The sequence below is a fragment of the Microcebus murinus genome, chromosome 12, assembly GCF_040939455.1.
Source record: "Microcebus murinus isolate Inina chromosome 12, M.murinus_Inina_mat1.0, whole genome shotgun sequence".
NCBI lineage: Eukaryota > Metazoa > Chordata > Mammalia > Primates > Cheirogaleidae > Microcebus > Microcebus murinus.
In genome coordinates this window covers 46,053,899-46,069,008 of record NC_134115.1, presented here as the reverse complement: position 1 = coordinate 46,069,008, position 15,110 = coordinate 46,053,899, and the positions used below count along the sequence as shown (strand labels likewise).

At 37.4% G+C, this 15,110-nt stretch overlaps 1 protein-coding gene and 1 pseudogene across 1 annotated transcript in view; one reads left to right on the top strand and one right to left on the bottom strand.

The window, feature by feature from the left end:
- The window catches only part of SLC24A2 (solute carrier family 24 member 2), a 239,776-nt gene that overhangs the window by 73,359 nt on the left and 151,307 nt on the right, over positions 1 to 15,110 (top strand). The window lies entirely within an intron of this gene.
- LOC142874612 (uncharacterized) lies at positions 1,276 to 1,395 on the bottom strand (annotated as a pseudogene).

Sequence of the window (15,110 nt, the reverse complement as noted above, 5' to 3'; positions counted from 1 at the left end):
ATGTTGATCCCTTAGGTCTGCATTCCTAGAATAGCAGTAACACCATGAAGAAGTGAGAAAACTGATTTGAAAATGGAGAAGGTTAATTAAAGGAAACAAAATTTAAGACATGTGGTTGTCAATTGACACTAGGGAAACCACGCCTGAGAAATTCCGAGTTCTGCACATTTACAGAATGTCACAGGTATATTTAGATAAACCCAGAAGCTAAGGAGATCTAATCGCTGAAACAACTCCAGCCTACCAAAGCAAGGACATTCAGCCCTCCTACTCTGCCCACCCTAATGGGAAGTGCTTGGAGTTTCAGAGATTTGTGTGGGAGACTTCAGGCTCAAATGACCCCATAAAATTTGCCCACCATCCTCACATTGATTTTTCCAAGCTGTACTTACTTTGTGCTTGTTGTTGGTCCAAGCTATAAAAGTGTAGAGAAGTGAAAAAGAGAGTCTATACATTTTTAACATATCAAAAAATCAAAGTAAATATGCTTTAAAATTAGAACAGAAAGTGGTGATGCTGAAGGGTTTTTTGATCCTTGATTCAGAGTAAGGGTAGGGTAGGGGAAGACAGAGCCTAACAAAGGAAGAAAACTAACATTTCCTGAGCACTGCAAAAGGTGTTTAGTTCACATCGGCCTTCTGAAGAAGACAGTAATATCTCCACTTGACAAATTATTAGGCTAAGGTTCAAAGAGGTTCTGTCGTATGACTGATGTCATAAAAAGAAGAAGTTGGTCATTTGGGATTTGAGTCTATACCCTATCTTATCCATCTCTCATGTAAGACGTAACTTGCATTTAACAGTGTTTTTCGAAGCATTTTTCTTATGCTCTCTTTAAACTTCATCTGTGAGGCAGCTATCAATTGGCACCCTTTATGGATACAATTACAAAGGCTCAGAACTGTTTTGCCCGAAAAAGATCCAGCCAGTCAGCAGTGAAACCAGTCTGGGTCACGGAGCTCAGGTCTGAGGACCTCTTCAGCCCATCTTTGTGTCCAGACCAGAAGGGGCTGAGTCACTGATGGCTGGAAGCAGTCCGTAGCAGGCAGTTCATGTCAGAGACTCATTCTGGTCAGAAAATAATTAAATAAGATTTAGTTATTTTTTTCTCAGTTATTAAATTAATGGAAGCTCCTTGAAGAAAATTTGGAGAAATAGAAAGGGAGAAAATAAAAGTAACCTGCAATATCACCACCCATAAATAATCACAAGTATTAATTAATTTGACACATTTCCTTCCAGTACTTGTAATACAGACATGTATGCACACTGTTAATATATTTTTAGAAAGCAAAATCATGCTGCATATAGCTTAATATGCTCATTTTCTAATTAACATTAAACTGATAAAAACAGATACTGCACTTGATCTTAGCCAAAAGGCCGAGAAGTAATTCTGATTAACATGCTGAATATTTTCCCCAAGTCATTAAGTAATCTTATGAAACCACCTTATATACCATAATATTACATGAATGTAACCTTAATTTAATGAAACTTTATTCACTTGCTGTTGAACATAATCATTCCTGGTTGCGAGCTATTACACATGATACTGCAATTTTGATATCTAAACATAAGATTTATATTTCCAACAGCAGTGGATGAGAAGGCTGATTTCTCCATTTTGAGTGTTGTCATTTTAAAACCTTGCAAGATTGATAGGTGAAAACAAACTCTTCTTTGATGTGCATTTTTCAGATCACAGCCAAGCTGAGCTTGTTTTCCTGTGTTTACTCTACCAGGTGTTCTGGTTCCCGCGCAGTCCCAGGTTTGTTTATGTGCTGCCGCAGTCCTCAGAGACCCAGCAGTAGGCATCAGATGTTACAGTAATTTCCAGAACTCCTGAGTCAAGCCACTGACAGCACCTGAGTGCACATAAAACTGGGCAGGAACCAGGTCTTATTCATCTTTCTAGTCCTCATTCCTGACTCTGAGCCAAACACCTAGCAAGTTCTCAATATATTTGTTGAAAACAGTCCAGTAGACCATATGTTCTGATTTTGGCCTTCTCACTTGCTCTGTGACTTTCAACAAGTTAGGTCACCTCTTGGCGTCTCCATGTCTTCAACTATAAATGAATGCAAGCATGGTGTGCCAGACTTTGCAAGCAAACTGATAGAGCCGTCGTGCAACTTCCATACAAAAGGTCTCTAGGTGTAGGTGTATGTCACCTGATCAGGATCCCTTTCCTTTTCCAACACAGAGAGTGGAGGATTCCATGTGTATTAGAGATTTGAGTTTGTAGTCCCCTTCTACCTTTCATGCTGATGTCCTATAGTTAAAGGAGATTTTGTTTTGTTTTTCTTTCTATCCTATAGTCTAAATCAGTTCATGACACATAGGAAGTCTTATAAGGAATGAACAAGTGAATGAATGAATGAAGTCATTAATGATGAAGGGATGAGTAACTGAAATATTAGAGCTAAAGGAGATCTTATAGATATCATCTTAGGGGTCATCTTCGTGGTTACCATTTTATTTTTGTAAACACAGCTATACTAGTTATGTAATCCCTTATCCAAAATGCTTGGAGCCAGAAGTGTTTCAGATTTTAGATTTTTTTCAGATTTTGGAATATTTGCATATATATAAAATGAGATATCTTGGGCATGGGACTCAAGTCTAAACATGAAATTCATTTATGTTTCATCTATCTCTTATACACACAGAATGAAAGTAATTTATATAATATTTCTAATAATTTTGTACATGAAACAAGTTTTTAACTGTGACTTGTCACATGAGGCCAGTTGTGGAATTTTCCATTTATTGCATCATGTCAGCACTAATAAAGTTTCGGATTTTGGAGCATTTCAGATTTCAGATTTTCACTAGCACTCTGGGAGGCCCAGGTGAGAGGGTTGCTTGAGCTCAGAAGTTAAGACCAGCCTGAGCAAGAGCAAGACCCTATCTCTACTAAAGATAGAAAAATTAGCCAGGCATGGTGGCACACACCTGCAGTCCCAGCAACTCAGGAGGCTGAGGCAGGAGAATCACTTCAGCCCAGGACTTTGATGTTATTGTGAGCTAGGCTGACGCCACAGCACTCTAGCCCAGGCAACAGAGTGAGACTCTGTCTCTACAAAAAAACGATTTCAGATTTTCAGGTTGGGGATGCTCAACCTGTATTAGCATCTTTACCTTATAAGCACTTGCTTGAATAAACATAAATTGTTTAAATAAAATAAATTTCAATAAATAGCCAGGGAAACTTAATTTGATAAAAAATTTCTATATTAAAACATTTTTGTTCATTTTTGTTTTGCTTTGTTTTGTTACTGGCCATGATATTAATATATACTTATATGTATTATAAGTATAGGGTTTTCACTTTTAGAGGGAGCACACCATGTAGGAAGGAATGATTAGATTAGAAATTTTCTTTCAGGTGAACTTTGCAACCATATAAAGATACTTGTAAAGTTATATTTTAGTTTCCAAAGCTAATTGAAATGAGTACTTATTAAGCCAATGGAAAATATGAATTGTGCCTTCTTCGAAGATCTTTTTCTTAAAAAGATAAAGATGTTTATTTTAATCTGCTAAACATGTAAAAATAAGTATGTTTAGCATGTTATAAAAAGTAATGAACATACTTACTTTAACTAGCTAATGTGTATTATTAAACGTTTAACTACTTGGTATGATAATACAGTATTTCTAAAATGACAATTAAAATGATAATTTTAACTAAGCTAGAAAGAAAACTAAAATGTTTAGTTATGAAACTCACAAATTTTCTTGTATCACTAATTTATACAATTAAAAATGAAAGACTTTTTATGCCTTTCTCAATTCCCAAATGAGTTTTCTAGTTAAAACAAATTAGTGCCAAATAAAAAGTTATTTGTTAAATAATTGCAGAAGTTGTTATTACAATTTTAAAAGCTGTTGCTGCAACCACTTAGCTGAGGAATTTAGTTCATTGCTGAGATCTTAAAGCATTGACAAAAATGTTGTTTTTTAAATTTCTTAGAGCTATTGTGGATCATAACTGCTAAATGGCTCAAATATTATCAGTTACTCTTTTTGGCAATTAATAATTTATCTCAATACTCACTATAGAGAACACTTAGAAGGAAAATAGCTGGAGATGGCATATGACCTATTGGGATCTATCTATAAAACATTCCAAGCCAGTACATGACCAAGATATCTTACATACTCAGTTATTTGAAAGGAAAAACTCAATTCTAATATGATGTCATTGAGGTTAAGTTTAAATTATGTATTTGAAATTAAATTACAGATTTTTCAAAGAATGCCTATACATTTTCATTTATGTTTTAAAGCATGTAATATCTTTGCTACAAATTAGGTTTTCTTAAAATTGCTCTATTTTTAGAATTCCTACTTCATGAATGAGACATGACTTTTTACTGTATGCAGTATTTTCTTTTATCTTTCTGAAAATATTAAAAATACTTTTTATTTAATATAATTTAAAACATACCAAAGCTGTAAAAGAATAATACAATAAGCACCACTAAACCCAAATGCAGCTTAAGAAATAAAACATCAAGGAGATAGAATCAAGGTGGCAGACTAGACACAAGTAGCATGTGCCTTCTCCACAGAGAGGAACCAGAAGAGTAAACAGATTCTCACATGTCAAACAGATCATCTAAGAGAGAATGCTAGGATTCACAAGGGAGGTCACAGGAAGCACCAAAAATAGGTCAAGAGAAGGTTCAGGACAATTTGCCTGACCAGGGACTGGCCAAGAGCTGGGAGAAGCTGCTGGATGTGAGGAAACCATAAGAGAGAAGCTTCTAGAGCTCCACATTCCAAGATAAGATTTTATGATCGTGGCTACAAAAGAACACCCCAACCCACACAGGTCTTGGGTTTAACATAGGGAGCTGCCTGGAAATGTTGCACACAGATGTTGCTGCATAAAGTAAAAGCAGGAAAAGTAGCGCTAAGAGGGAAGTTTACAGCATTAAGTGCCTACATCAAAAAGTAGAAAGATCACAAATTAACAACCTAACGCCACACCTCAAGGAACTAGAAACATAAGAACAAACCAAAGCCAAAGTTAGCAGAAGAAAAGAAACAACAAAGATCAGAGCAAAACTAAATGAAATAGAGACCAAAAACCAATACAAAGGATCAATGAAATGAAAAGTTTGTTCTTTGAAAAAATTAAGTTGAAAGCATTCCCCCTAAGAACTGGAACAAGACAAGAATGCCTACTCTCACCACTTCTATTCAACATAGTACTAGGTGTCCTAACCAGAGCAATCAGGCAAGAGAAAGAAATAAAGGGCATCCATACTGAGAAAGAGGAGGTCAAACTATCCCTATTTGCTGATGATATGATCTCATATCTAGAAAACCCTAAAGACTCTATCAAAAAACTCCTCAAATTGATAAATTCAGTAAAGTCTCAAGTCGCAAAATAATATACACAAATCGGTAAAGTTTCTGTACACTAATAACAATCTAGCTGAGAGTCAAAGCAAGAACCCAATTCCATTTATGATAGCTGTAAAAAAATCCTAGGAATATACTTAACCAAGGTGGTGAAAGATCTCTACAAGGAGAACTATAAGAAACTGATTAATGAAATCATAGATGGCACAAATGAAAAAATATCCCATGCTCATGGATTTAAAGAATCAACACTGTTAAAATGTTCATACTACCCAAAGTGATTTACAGATTCTGTGCAATTCCCATAAAAATATCAGTGTTATTTTTCACAGATCTAGAAAAAACAATCCTAAATTTCATATGGAATCAAAAAAGAACCCAAATAGCCAATGCAGTGCTAAGCAAAAAGAACAAAGCTAGAGGCATCACACTATCTGACTTCAAATTATACTACAAGCCTATAGTAAGCAGAACAGTGTGGTACTGGTATAAAAGTAGACACATAGACCAATGGAACAGAATGGAGAACCCAGAAGTAAAACTATGTAACTAGAACAAACTGATTTTTGACAAAGCAGATCAAAACATATCCTAAGGGAAGGACACACTATTCAATAAATGGTGCTTGGTTAATTGGATAGCCACATACAGAAGAATGAAGCTGGATTCTTATCTCCCATCATATACAACAATTAACTCAAGATCGATGAAAGATTCAAATGTAGGACCTAAAACCATAAAAATCCGAAAACCATAAAAACCTAGGAAAAAAATCTGAACATCAGTGTAGGCCAAGAATTTATGACTAAGACCCTAAAAGCAAAGGCAACGAGAACAACAAGTAGACAAATGGGACTTAATTAAACTAAAAAATTTCTGCACAGCAAAAGAAATAATCAAAAGAGTAAATAGAAGCCTACAGAATGAGAGAAAATATTTCCAAACTATGTATCTGACAAAGGGTTAATATCCAGAATCTAAAAGGAACTCAACTCAGCAAGAAAAAAAAAACCATTAAAAAGTAGGCAAATGGAATAAACAGGCATTTTTCAAAAGAAGATATACAAATGGCCAACAAACATATGAAATAATGCTTAACATCTCTAATTATCTGAGAAATGCAAATTAAAACCACAGTGAGATACCACTTACTCCTGTCAGAATGGGCATTATTAAAAAGTCAAAAAGCAATAGATGTTGGCACATATGTGGTGAAAAGGGAATGCTTATATTAATACAATGTTGGTAGGAATATAAATTAGTACAACCTCTATGGAGATCGGTATGGAGATTTCTCAAAGAATTAAAAGTATTATAGATCTGCCATTTAGCAATCACATTGCTGGGTATTTATCCAAAAAGAAATCATTATATCAAAAAGATACCTGCACTCATGCTTATTGAAGCACAATTCACAGTCACAAAGATATGGAATCCACCTAAGTGTCCCTCAACCACTGAGTGAGTAAAGAAAATGTGATACACACAGACACACACACACACACACACACACACACCCCATGGAGCCATAACAAAGAATGAAACTTGGATGGAACTGGAGGCCATTATCTTAAATGATGTAACTCAGGAACACAGTAATAAGTGCCACATTTTCTCACTTATAAGTGGAAGCTAATCTATGGCTAGTCTAGGACACACAGAGTGTGGACATTGGATACTCCAAAGGGAGGAGGGTGGGAGGGAGTAAGGGATGTAAAATTACCTATAAGATACAATGTACCCTGTTCAGGTGGTGGGTACAAAAGCCCAGACTTCACCACTTTGCAATATATACATGTAATATACATGTAATGGAATTCAACTTGTATCCCCTAATGCTATTCAAGTTTTTAAAAACGAAAAATAAAAAAATAAAATATCACACAGTTGGGGTTCTCCATGTACCCATCCCAGTCACTTTCCTTGTTGCCTAACTTCCAGAGGTAACCTTCTTCATAGGTCTGGTAGGTGGCTAAAATGCATCACTTTACAGATTTGGTGGATAAATATCAATCCTTAAAGGATATATAGTAAAGGTTTTACATGTTTCTAAACTTTGTATAAATAGTGTCTTAATGAATGTAGTCTTCTGCAATTTTCTTTTTTTAAGTCAACATTATATTTATGAGGCTTATTTGGATTGAAATACTTAGCTCTAGGTCATTCATTTTAAGTGATTTATGGCATTTAATTATATGAGTAGACTGCAATTAATCTATCCCTTCTCTTTTTGATGAACAATTAGATTGCTCTTAGGCTTTTTGCTACTAACAAATAATGGTGCTATGAATATGTGTTTGTCTCCTAGTGACATGTACAAGAGTTTCTCTGAGATAAATCTCTGCAAATGGAATTGCTGGGTGATAGGTTTGTTCAGCTTCAAATTTGCTGGATATTGCCAAATTGCATTTCAGATTTGGCTGTACCAATTAGTTTTTTTTCTTTTTAAGTTTTTTCATGATCTTTTTTTCCCTCCAGTCCTTTTTTTTTTTTTCTTACTCAGTTGTATCATATTTAAGGGTGAAACCCAAAAGAGCCTTTTAAAGTCCTGTGTGAATGATGGGGACAGGGGACAGGTGTTAACTGTGGGTTTCACTCTAAGACAAGGTTTCTTAACAGCAGCACCATTGACATTGGGGACTAGATAATCCATTGTTGCAAGGGCTTTTCTCTGCATTGTAGGATGTTCAGCAGCTTCCCTGGCCCTTACCCACTAGATGCCAGTAGCACTACCCACTCCAGTCATGGAAATCAAAAATGTCTCCATAAGTCCCCCAGGGAATGCCCCGCCCCCAATTCAAATTGAAACTGCTGCTCAAAGATAAATACATGGCTGGCTGGCCTTTTTATTCCCCCCAAATTGAAGTCTCCAAAGGCCTTTTCTGTCTGGATGTCTGGATCATTCACTTTCTCCAGACAGGTTGCCCCAGTCTCCTGTCCTTGACAGAAGGAAAAGAGGGAAATCAACTTGATGAAGGGCCCAGTACAGCCATTTGCTCAGTTCTTCCACTTTCCCTCTGTATTCTACACCTTCCCTTGGCTGTGGTTGGCAGCCCCAAGTCCAAAGCCTCCCAGGGTGAATTCCTGAGACACTCAGTCTCCTGTCCCCATGGGTTAGTCTCACCTACCTGAATGGAGTGGGAAACAAGGATTTGCCATTCTTTACCTCTATAAACAATATTGCTATGATTATCCTTTTACAGTGTGTATTTGTGCATATCTGAATTCTTTGTGATAAATTCCTACAAAGTATTATTTAAAAATATGTACAATTTGATATGCATTTCTCAGCATATACATTTCTAACCCTTGCTACATACTATGCATATTCATCTAATTGCAGTTCTTGTTTTTTCCTTTGGTCAGCACCTCCTTTTAGAAAGTCTTTAGCCTGTTAGTTTCCCTGGAGCCTTGTCTTTTTTTTTTTTTTTTGAGACAGAGTCTCACTTTGTTGCCCAGGCTAGAGTGAGTGCTGTGGCATCAGCCTAGCTCACAGCAACCTCAAACTCCTGGGCTCAAGCGATCCTCCTGCCTCAGCCTCCCGAGTAGCTGGGACTACAGGCATGCACCACCATGCCTGGCTAATTTTTTCTATATATATTTTTAGTTGGTCAATTAATTTCTTTCTATTTTTAGTAGAGATGGGTCTCGCTCAGGCTGGTTTCGAACTTCTGACCTCGAGCAATCCACCCTCCTCGGCCTCCCAGAGTGCTAGGATTACAGGCGTGAGCCCCCACACCCAGCCTGGAGCCTTGTCTTTATCAGAGAATAAAAGTAAAATAAATCGTAAATCTTTGATAGAATAAATACTAGAAAAATGTTTTGTTCCCTATCCCTGTCCCCCAGATAAAAAATCAATACTTTCAAAAAGATGTTAAAGTAAAATTTTCTATTGGTGAGGAGAACAAATACTTATGTAAATGTAAATCTGTAAAAATATTAATGTAGACCTTTCCTCATATAAAATACCTCTTGTAGAGGCATTTAAACTGAGTGGCAAGTGATTGGGCCAATTGCTAAGATATTATTCTGTAGAAATACCTTTGACCTATCAGTTGAGATTTCGTCATTTATCATTTTCCTGTTCAAATAAATCATTATTTTCCTAATGTTAAAAAAAAAAATGTTTGTCTAGAATAAAAGATGCAATAATTCAAGAATTTTTATTTTTTAGAGAATCCTGGCTAACCATGTTTTAATGGGCAACTCTGTTATAGTTCAACCAATTCATCTTGCCTTAATGGTGAAAATTTGAAAATTCTAATTTGAAGAGGATTTAATATACATTCATCTTCTAAGAAAGTTTCTTTTGACCATTTTCCCTCCCCCTGACCTACCTAATTTTTCAGACATATATCTGTATCTTATGTGAGGAAAACAACCAAAAACTTAATTTAATTCTAGTTAATGAACAAAGACAGGAAAGGAAGAAGGAAGGGAGAGAGGGAGGGAGGAAGGAAACAAGGAAGGAAAGAAGGAAGGGAGTAAGAGAGGAAGGGAGGGAGGGAGAAAGGGAGGGATACCTTGAAGATTACCTTTCTAAAACTCAAATTCCTCCTTTCCCTAACACTGTCCTCTGTACGTGCAAAGCATCTTAAAAACAAAACTGACCTTTTTGCTGGGGCAGAAAAGATGACTTTAGTACTTATCAGTCTTGTCAATGTCCTGTTCTTATTTTTGTCCTCTAACTGTATTTGACTGGGAGAACACTATGTTGTTAAATCTCTTTATATTGCAGATATATATATATATATATATATATATATATATATATATATATATATATATAGTAAGAGTTGAAATATATAAAGGCAATGCTTTGATCTATTGATTTCTTGTCCTTGATTTTAGACAGAGCCATCAACAAGTGAAAAGGAAATAATTAGACTCTATAGCAAAATTATAATTAAAAGTGACTAAATTAGTAAGCACTCATGGTGCACCTACTATAGGCCAGATCCTGTGCCCAAAAGGTTTTATTCCTACATAGCTAGACAAATGGATAAATACCTGGTTGATTATATAGAGAGGCCAACAGTTTCATGGATGTTACCTCATTTTATTCTCACAAATGTCCTATGAGTTGATGGTGTCCCTACTTTACAGACAGAAAGAGGTTATGTGGTTTAATGACTTATCAAAGGTCAAATAGCTAACAAGTATATATTTCTCATATCTGATAACTGGTGGGCAGAGCTTGAAAAAAGAGAATTTGCTAATTGTAAACATTTGGTCACTAATCAACCTTCATTTATCCAAGAAAGTTTTATTGAGTACTTTCTATGTACTGGGCATTTTGCTAGGTGCTAGGGGGACTTGTATGAAGAATATAAAGTCCCCTCCTCATAGAGCTTACATTCTAGTGGAGGAAAAAGATAATAAGCACATAAGCAAATAAGCAATAATAAGCAAATAAGGTGATTACACGTAGTGACAAGTGCAAGGAAGAAAGATAAAGCAGGTTGAGTGGATAAAGGGTGATTATTAGAAGGATGAGAAGATATTACCCCATCTGAAGTCACACTATACATAAATCATCTTTTTCTTGCAATTTAAAAAGAAAACCATGTTTTATGTTTTACTGCTGGCATATTTTATCACAGTGAAGCTAAAACATGAAATTAAAGGAATAAAAAAGAGGAGCTTTAATAAAGTGGCTTCAATTTTATCTTGTGGCATTACAGTCCATCTTCAAACAACATCTAAATTACAGTCCAATTTTTTCAACTAGGACTGAGAAGCAAATCTAGTGAGGTCATTATTAGTGTCTATAAAATCATGATGGGAAGAAAACATGTTGAAAACTGTCTTTGAAAGTCTGTGCCCCAGAGTTCAGGTGGCAACTTTTTTGTGACTTTGCTGCGAGATAGTTCATGGCTTTTAAAGAGAGATGACTTATTTCTGCTTAATGTGGTTTCCTAGTAAGCTTTGAAAGAATTTTTAAATTAGACTTTTAATTATGTGTACATAATTGCCATTCCTTGATAACATAAGTGTGGCATACAGTATCCACTGCTTTTAGAGATGGGTTAATGCAGTGAACTCCTGGATCATTCTTTTCCCCTTTCAGTAGACAGGAGGTAACAATATTGTACTCATATCTTGCAAAAGGCCCCACATGTGACTCTTTTACTCATCTTCCTAATTCTCGCATTTGCTTGCAAACCCATCTTTCCTTGCAGTGTACAGCAAAGACTTTGAAGTGGTCTGAGCAGAGGGGAGTGGTCTGAGCAGAGGGGAGAGCAGCAAAGACTTTGAAGTGGTCTGAGCAGAGGGGAGTGGTCTGAGCAGAGGGGAGAGCAGCAAAGACTTTGAAGTGGTCTGAGCAGAGGGGAGAGGTAAAAACAGCACTGAAACTCAGAGGCTTCCTGGGCAGTATTAGCATCTTGAGGGGAGAAAGTTTTGTCCTTACCCTTGATGTTCTTGACTTGAAGTCCATACTTGTTCTATATACTGGTGGATAATTACTGCTGTGGCACTGGAAAAGATTTTAGGTGGCATAACATGTTTTTAATGATTATAGGCTTGTTTTAACGTATACTAGAAAAAGTCTATAACTGGTATATTAAACCCATTATTTCTCAAAAATTATTGTCTAGAATCAACAAGGAAGTATTTAAGTGAAAGAAAAGTGGGTCCACTTCAAGAAAAGTACTAGGCTAGAAATAGTATAGATAGTGCACAGATACGGCAACACCATGATGGTGGTACATCAGTCACGGAGGTTGAATGAACACAACTCTCACTGGAGTCTTTGGTCAGCTTAAGCCATGATTCTCCAAAGACTCATTCCTTGTGGTCCTTAGTTTTCTGTGGTCTTTGTTTTCTGACAATTTCTTCTCTTTATATCTCTTTGTTCCCCAGGGGCAGATTTTGCAATCTGTGAGAGCCCCACTAGTGTGAGTCTCAGAGAGTTGGTGTGCAGCCACACTAAGCGTTATTCTGTCCTGGGGCCTCTGGTTCTTGAACTTCCTTTTTGGTTGGGGTGGATAAAAGACCTTTTCCAAAGTTTCCCTTACATGCGGGTGCATCCTACATTTTTAAGAGAGGCTCCTTTCATACTTTGTTGGATACACACCTTCAAAGAAGGAGAATGTCCCAGTGTTGACAGTGGACTAAAGTTAAATGAAACATTTTCTTGTGCTGGGTTTCTGGTGTCTGAAATTATCTTGGGCAGCTTCAGAGGTATTCGTTATTTAAAGAATTGTCACATGACCCCATTGTTTGAGGGTAACACTGTTTTTTCCTTTGCCAGTACACATGCTCGCATATACGCACACATACACAAAGAAATAGACCTCTCGAAGGGGTAGCTGTACTTAAACTGATCCACCTCTTTCAATTCTATCAAGATCCACTGTGTGCATGCACATTTATTATTTAGCATCAAGTGTTATCTAGTGAATCATAGAGGAAAAGAATTTGGATGGAACCAGACTGAAAATATAAAAGCCTACAGAATCACTTACATTTTTTTAAGAAAATGCATTAGCTTATAAAACTGAATTGTCTACTAGCTTCAGGCATGAGTAGATCTAAGGAGGCATAAAGCAGTGCCATTTGGACTCTGCCTCTTTCTGTGTGTCTCCTACGCTCAACTTTGCTTTTCTTTCAGTTGGTTTTATTCTCAGGCAGGCTGTTTTTATAATAAGCAAGAAAGTCACCAGCAGTTGTCACCTTACATTGCGTCAGCTTAACCACCCCCAAAGGAAAGACAAGTCCTCTTTTCCAGTGGTTTCTCTGACAATCTGAGCATTTGGCAAGCTGGAGTCAGGTGTCCAAACTCCTACCAGTCCCTATAGCTCAGAGGTGGAACATACTAACTGACCAGGCTTGGGCCACATGTCCTCATAAAATTGAAGATGGGGTGCATCCCCTCCCAGATCAAGTGGGGATTCACAGTAGAGGAGAGAGGATGTACTAGTGGAGTTCTCCAGAGAAACAGAACCAATACAAGATGTGTGTGTGTGTGTGTGTGTGTGTGTGTGTGTGTGTGTGTGTGTGTGTGTGTATGTATAAACAGAGAGAAACAGGGAGAAGGAGAGGGGTTTACTATAGGTATTAGATTATTGCTCATGAAATTATGCAGGCTGAGAAATACCATGATCAGTTGTCTATGAGCTAGAGACCCAGGAAAGCTAATGGTATAGTCCAGAAACCTAAGAGTCACAGGACTAATGGTGTAGATTCCAGTCTGGGCCTGGAGTCTTGAGCATCAGGAGTACTGAGGGCAGTAGAAGATCAATGTCCCAGCTCCTTCCTCTGCCTTTTTGTTCTGTCCAGGCCCTCAACGGGTTGGATGAGGCCCACCTGCATTGGGGAGGGCCATCTCCTTCACTCAGCCCACCAATTCGTATGCTAATCTCGAGCAGAAATGCCTTCACAGACACACCCAGAAATAATGTTTATAACCAGCTATCAGGGCATCCTATGGGCATCGAGTTGACACATAAAATTAACTATCACAGAGGGATGCTCTGAGACACTCATGCTATTTCCAAAAAGAGGAGGGGTGTATGCTGGGCAGGAGAAAACACTGGACCCAGTAGAGGGCCTTATGCACAGAACACGGCCAGCAGTGGTGACCATTGCTTATGATGAAGATTCCATGAGGCGTGCCACACTGACAAGTCATGCTCTTTTTCACTCTTTTGGGAATCCCTGTGTAGCCACAGGTACCTCCTTCTGTGGAGAAGGCCACCAGCGAAGGAGCCAGGAAACCTATCCCATGCATGACTTAGATTACTGAATGAACTTCACTCAGCCTCATTAGCTCATCTGTAAAATGGCAATTATACTCATTTTATAAAGTTGCATTGAAAATGTAATGAAGTAATACAAGTTCAACAACTAGAAAGACAGGATGAATGCAGTGCTTAATGTGCTTTAGTTCTTTCGATAAAAGGACTTGCATCATAAATGTATAGTTTTGGTAAATGTACATTCATTTGTTTCATAGAATTTAAAGTCTCAAATTTATGTAATATTTGAACCAAACCAATATATATTATGTACTCAGTGGTAGCGTGAACCATTTGAGCTTAGCACTAGGAAACTGTGTATTCGACTAATAGATCAAAAGAATTTAAATTCTGGTAGCTCTGAGCTTTACATGAGGGGACATGAAAAATAAGACACATTTCTCTGGCTTAGAGAAAGACATGTATGTTGGGAACAGATAAGAAACCCAGAATCAGGCCGGGCGCTGTGGCTCACGCCTGTAATCCTAGCACTCTGGGAGGCCGAGACGGGCGGATTGCTCGAGGTCAGGAGTTCGAAACCAGCCTGAGCAAGAGCGAGACCCCGTCTCTACTATAAATAGAAAGAAACTAATTGGCCAACTAATATATATAGAAAAATTAGCCGGGCATGGTGGCACATGCCTGTAGTCCCAGCTACTCGGGAGGCTGAGGCAGGAGGATCGCCTGAGCCCAGGAGTTTGAGGTTGCTGTGAGCTAGGCTGATGCCATGGCACTCACTCTAGCCTGGGCAACAAAGCGAGACTCTGTCTCAAAAAAAAAAAAAAAAAAACCCAGAATCAGTGAAAAGATAAAAAAAAAAAAGTCTGCAAATGTACTTCTAGTGCATTTCCTAAATGAAAGCTATTCACCAGGAATACATTCTGATTTATATGCTTACAATGAGGGAAAAAAACCAAAACTCGTTCGAAGGAAATTTGCTTTCTAGTCAATACTATGTCTACCAAAGGATACCCAGCATCATCCTATCAG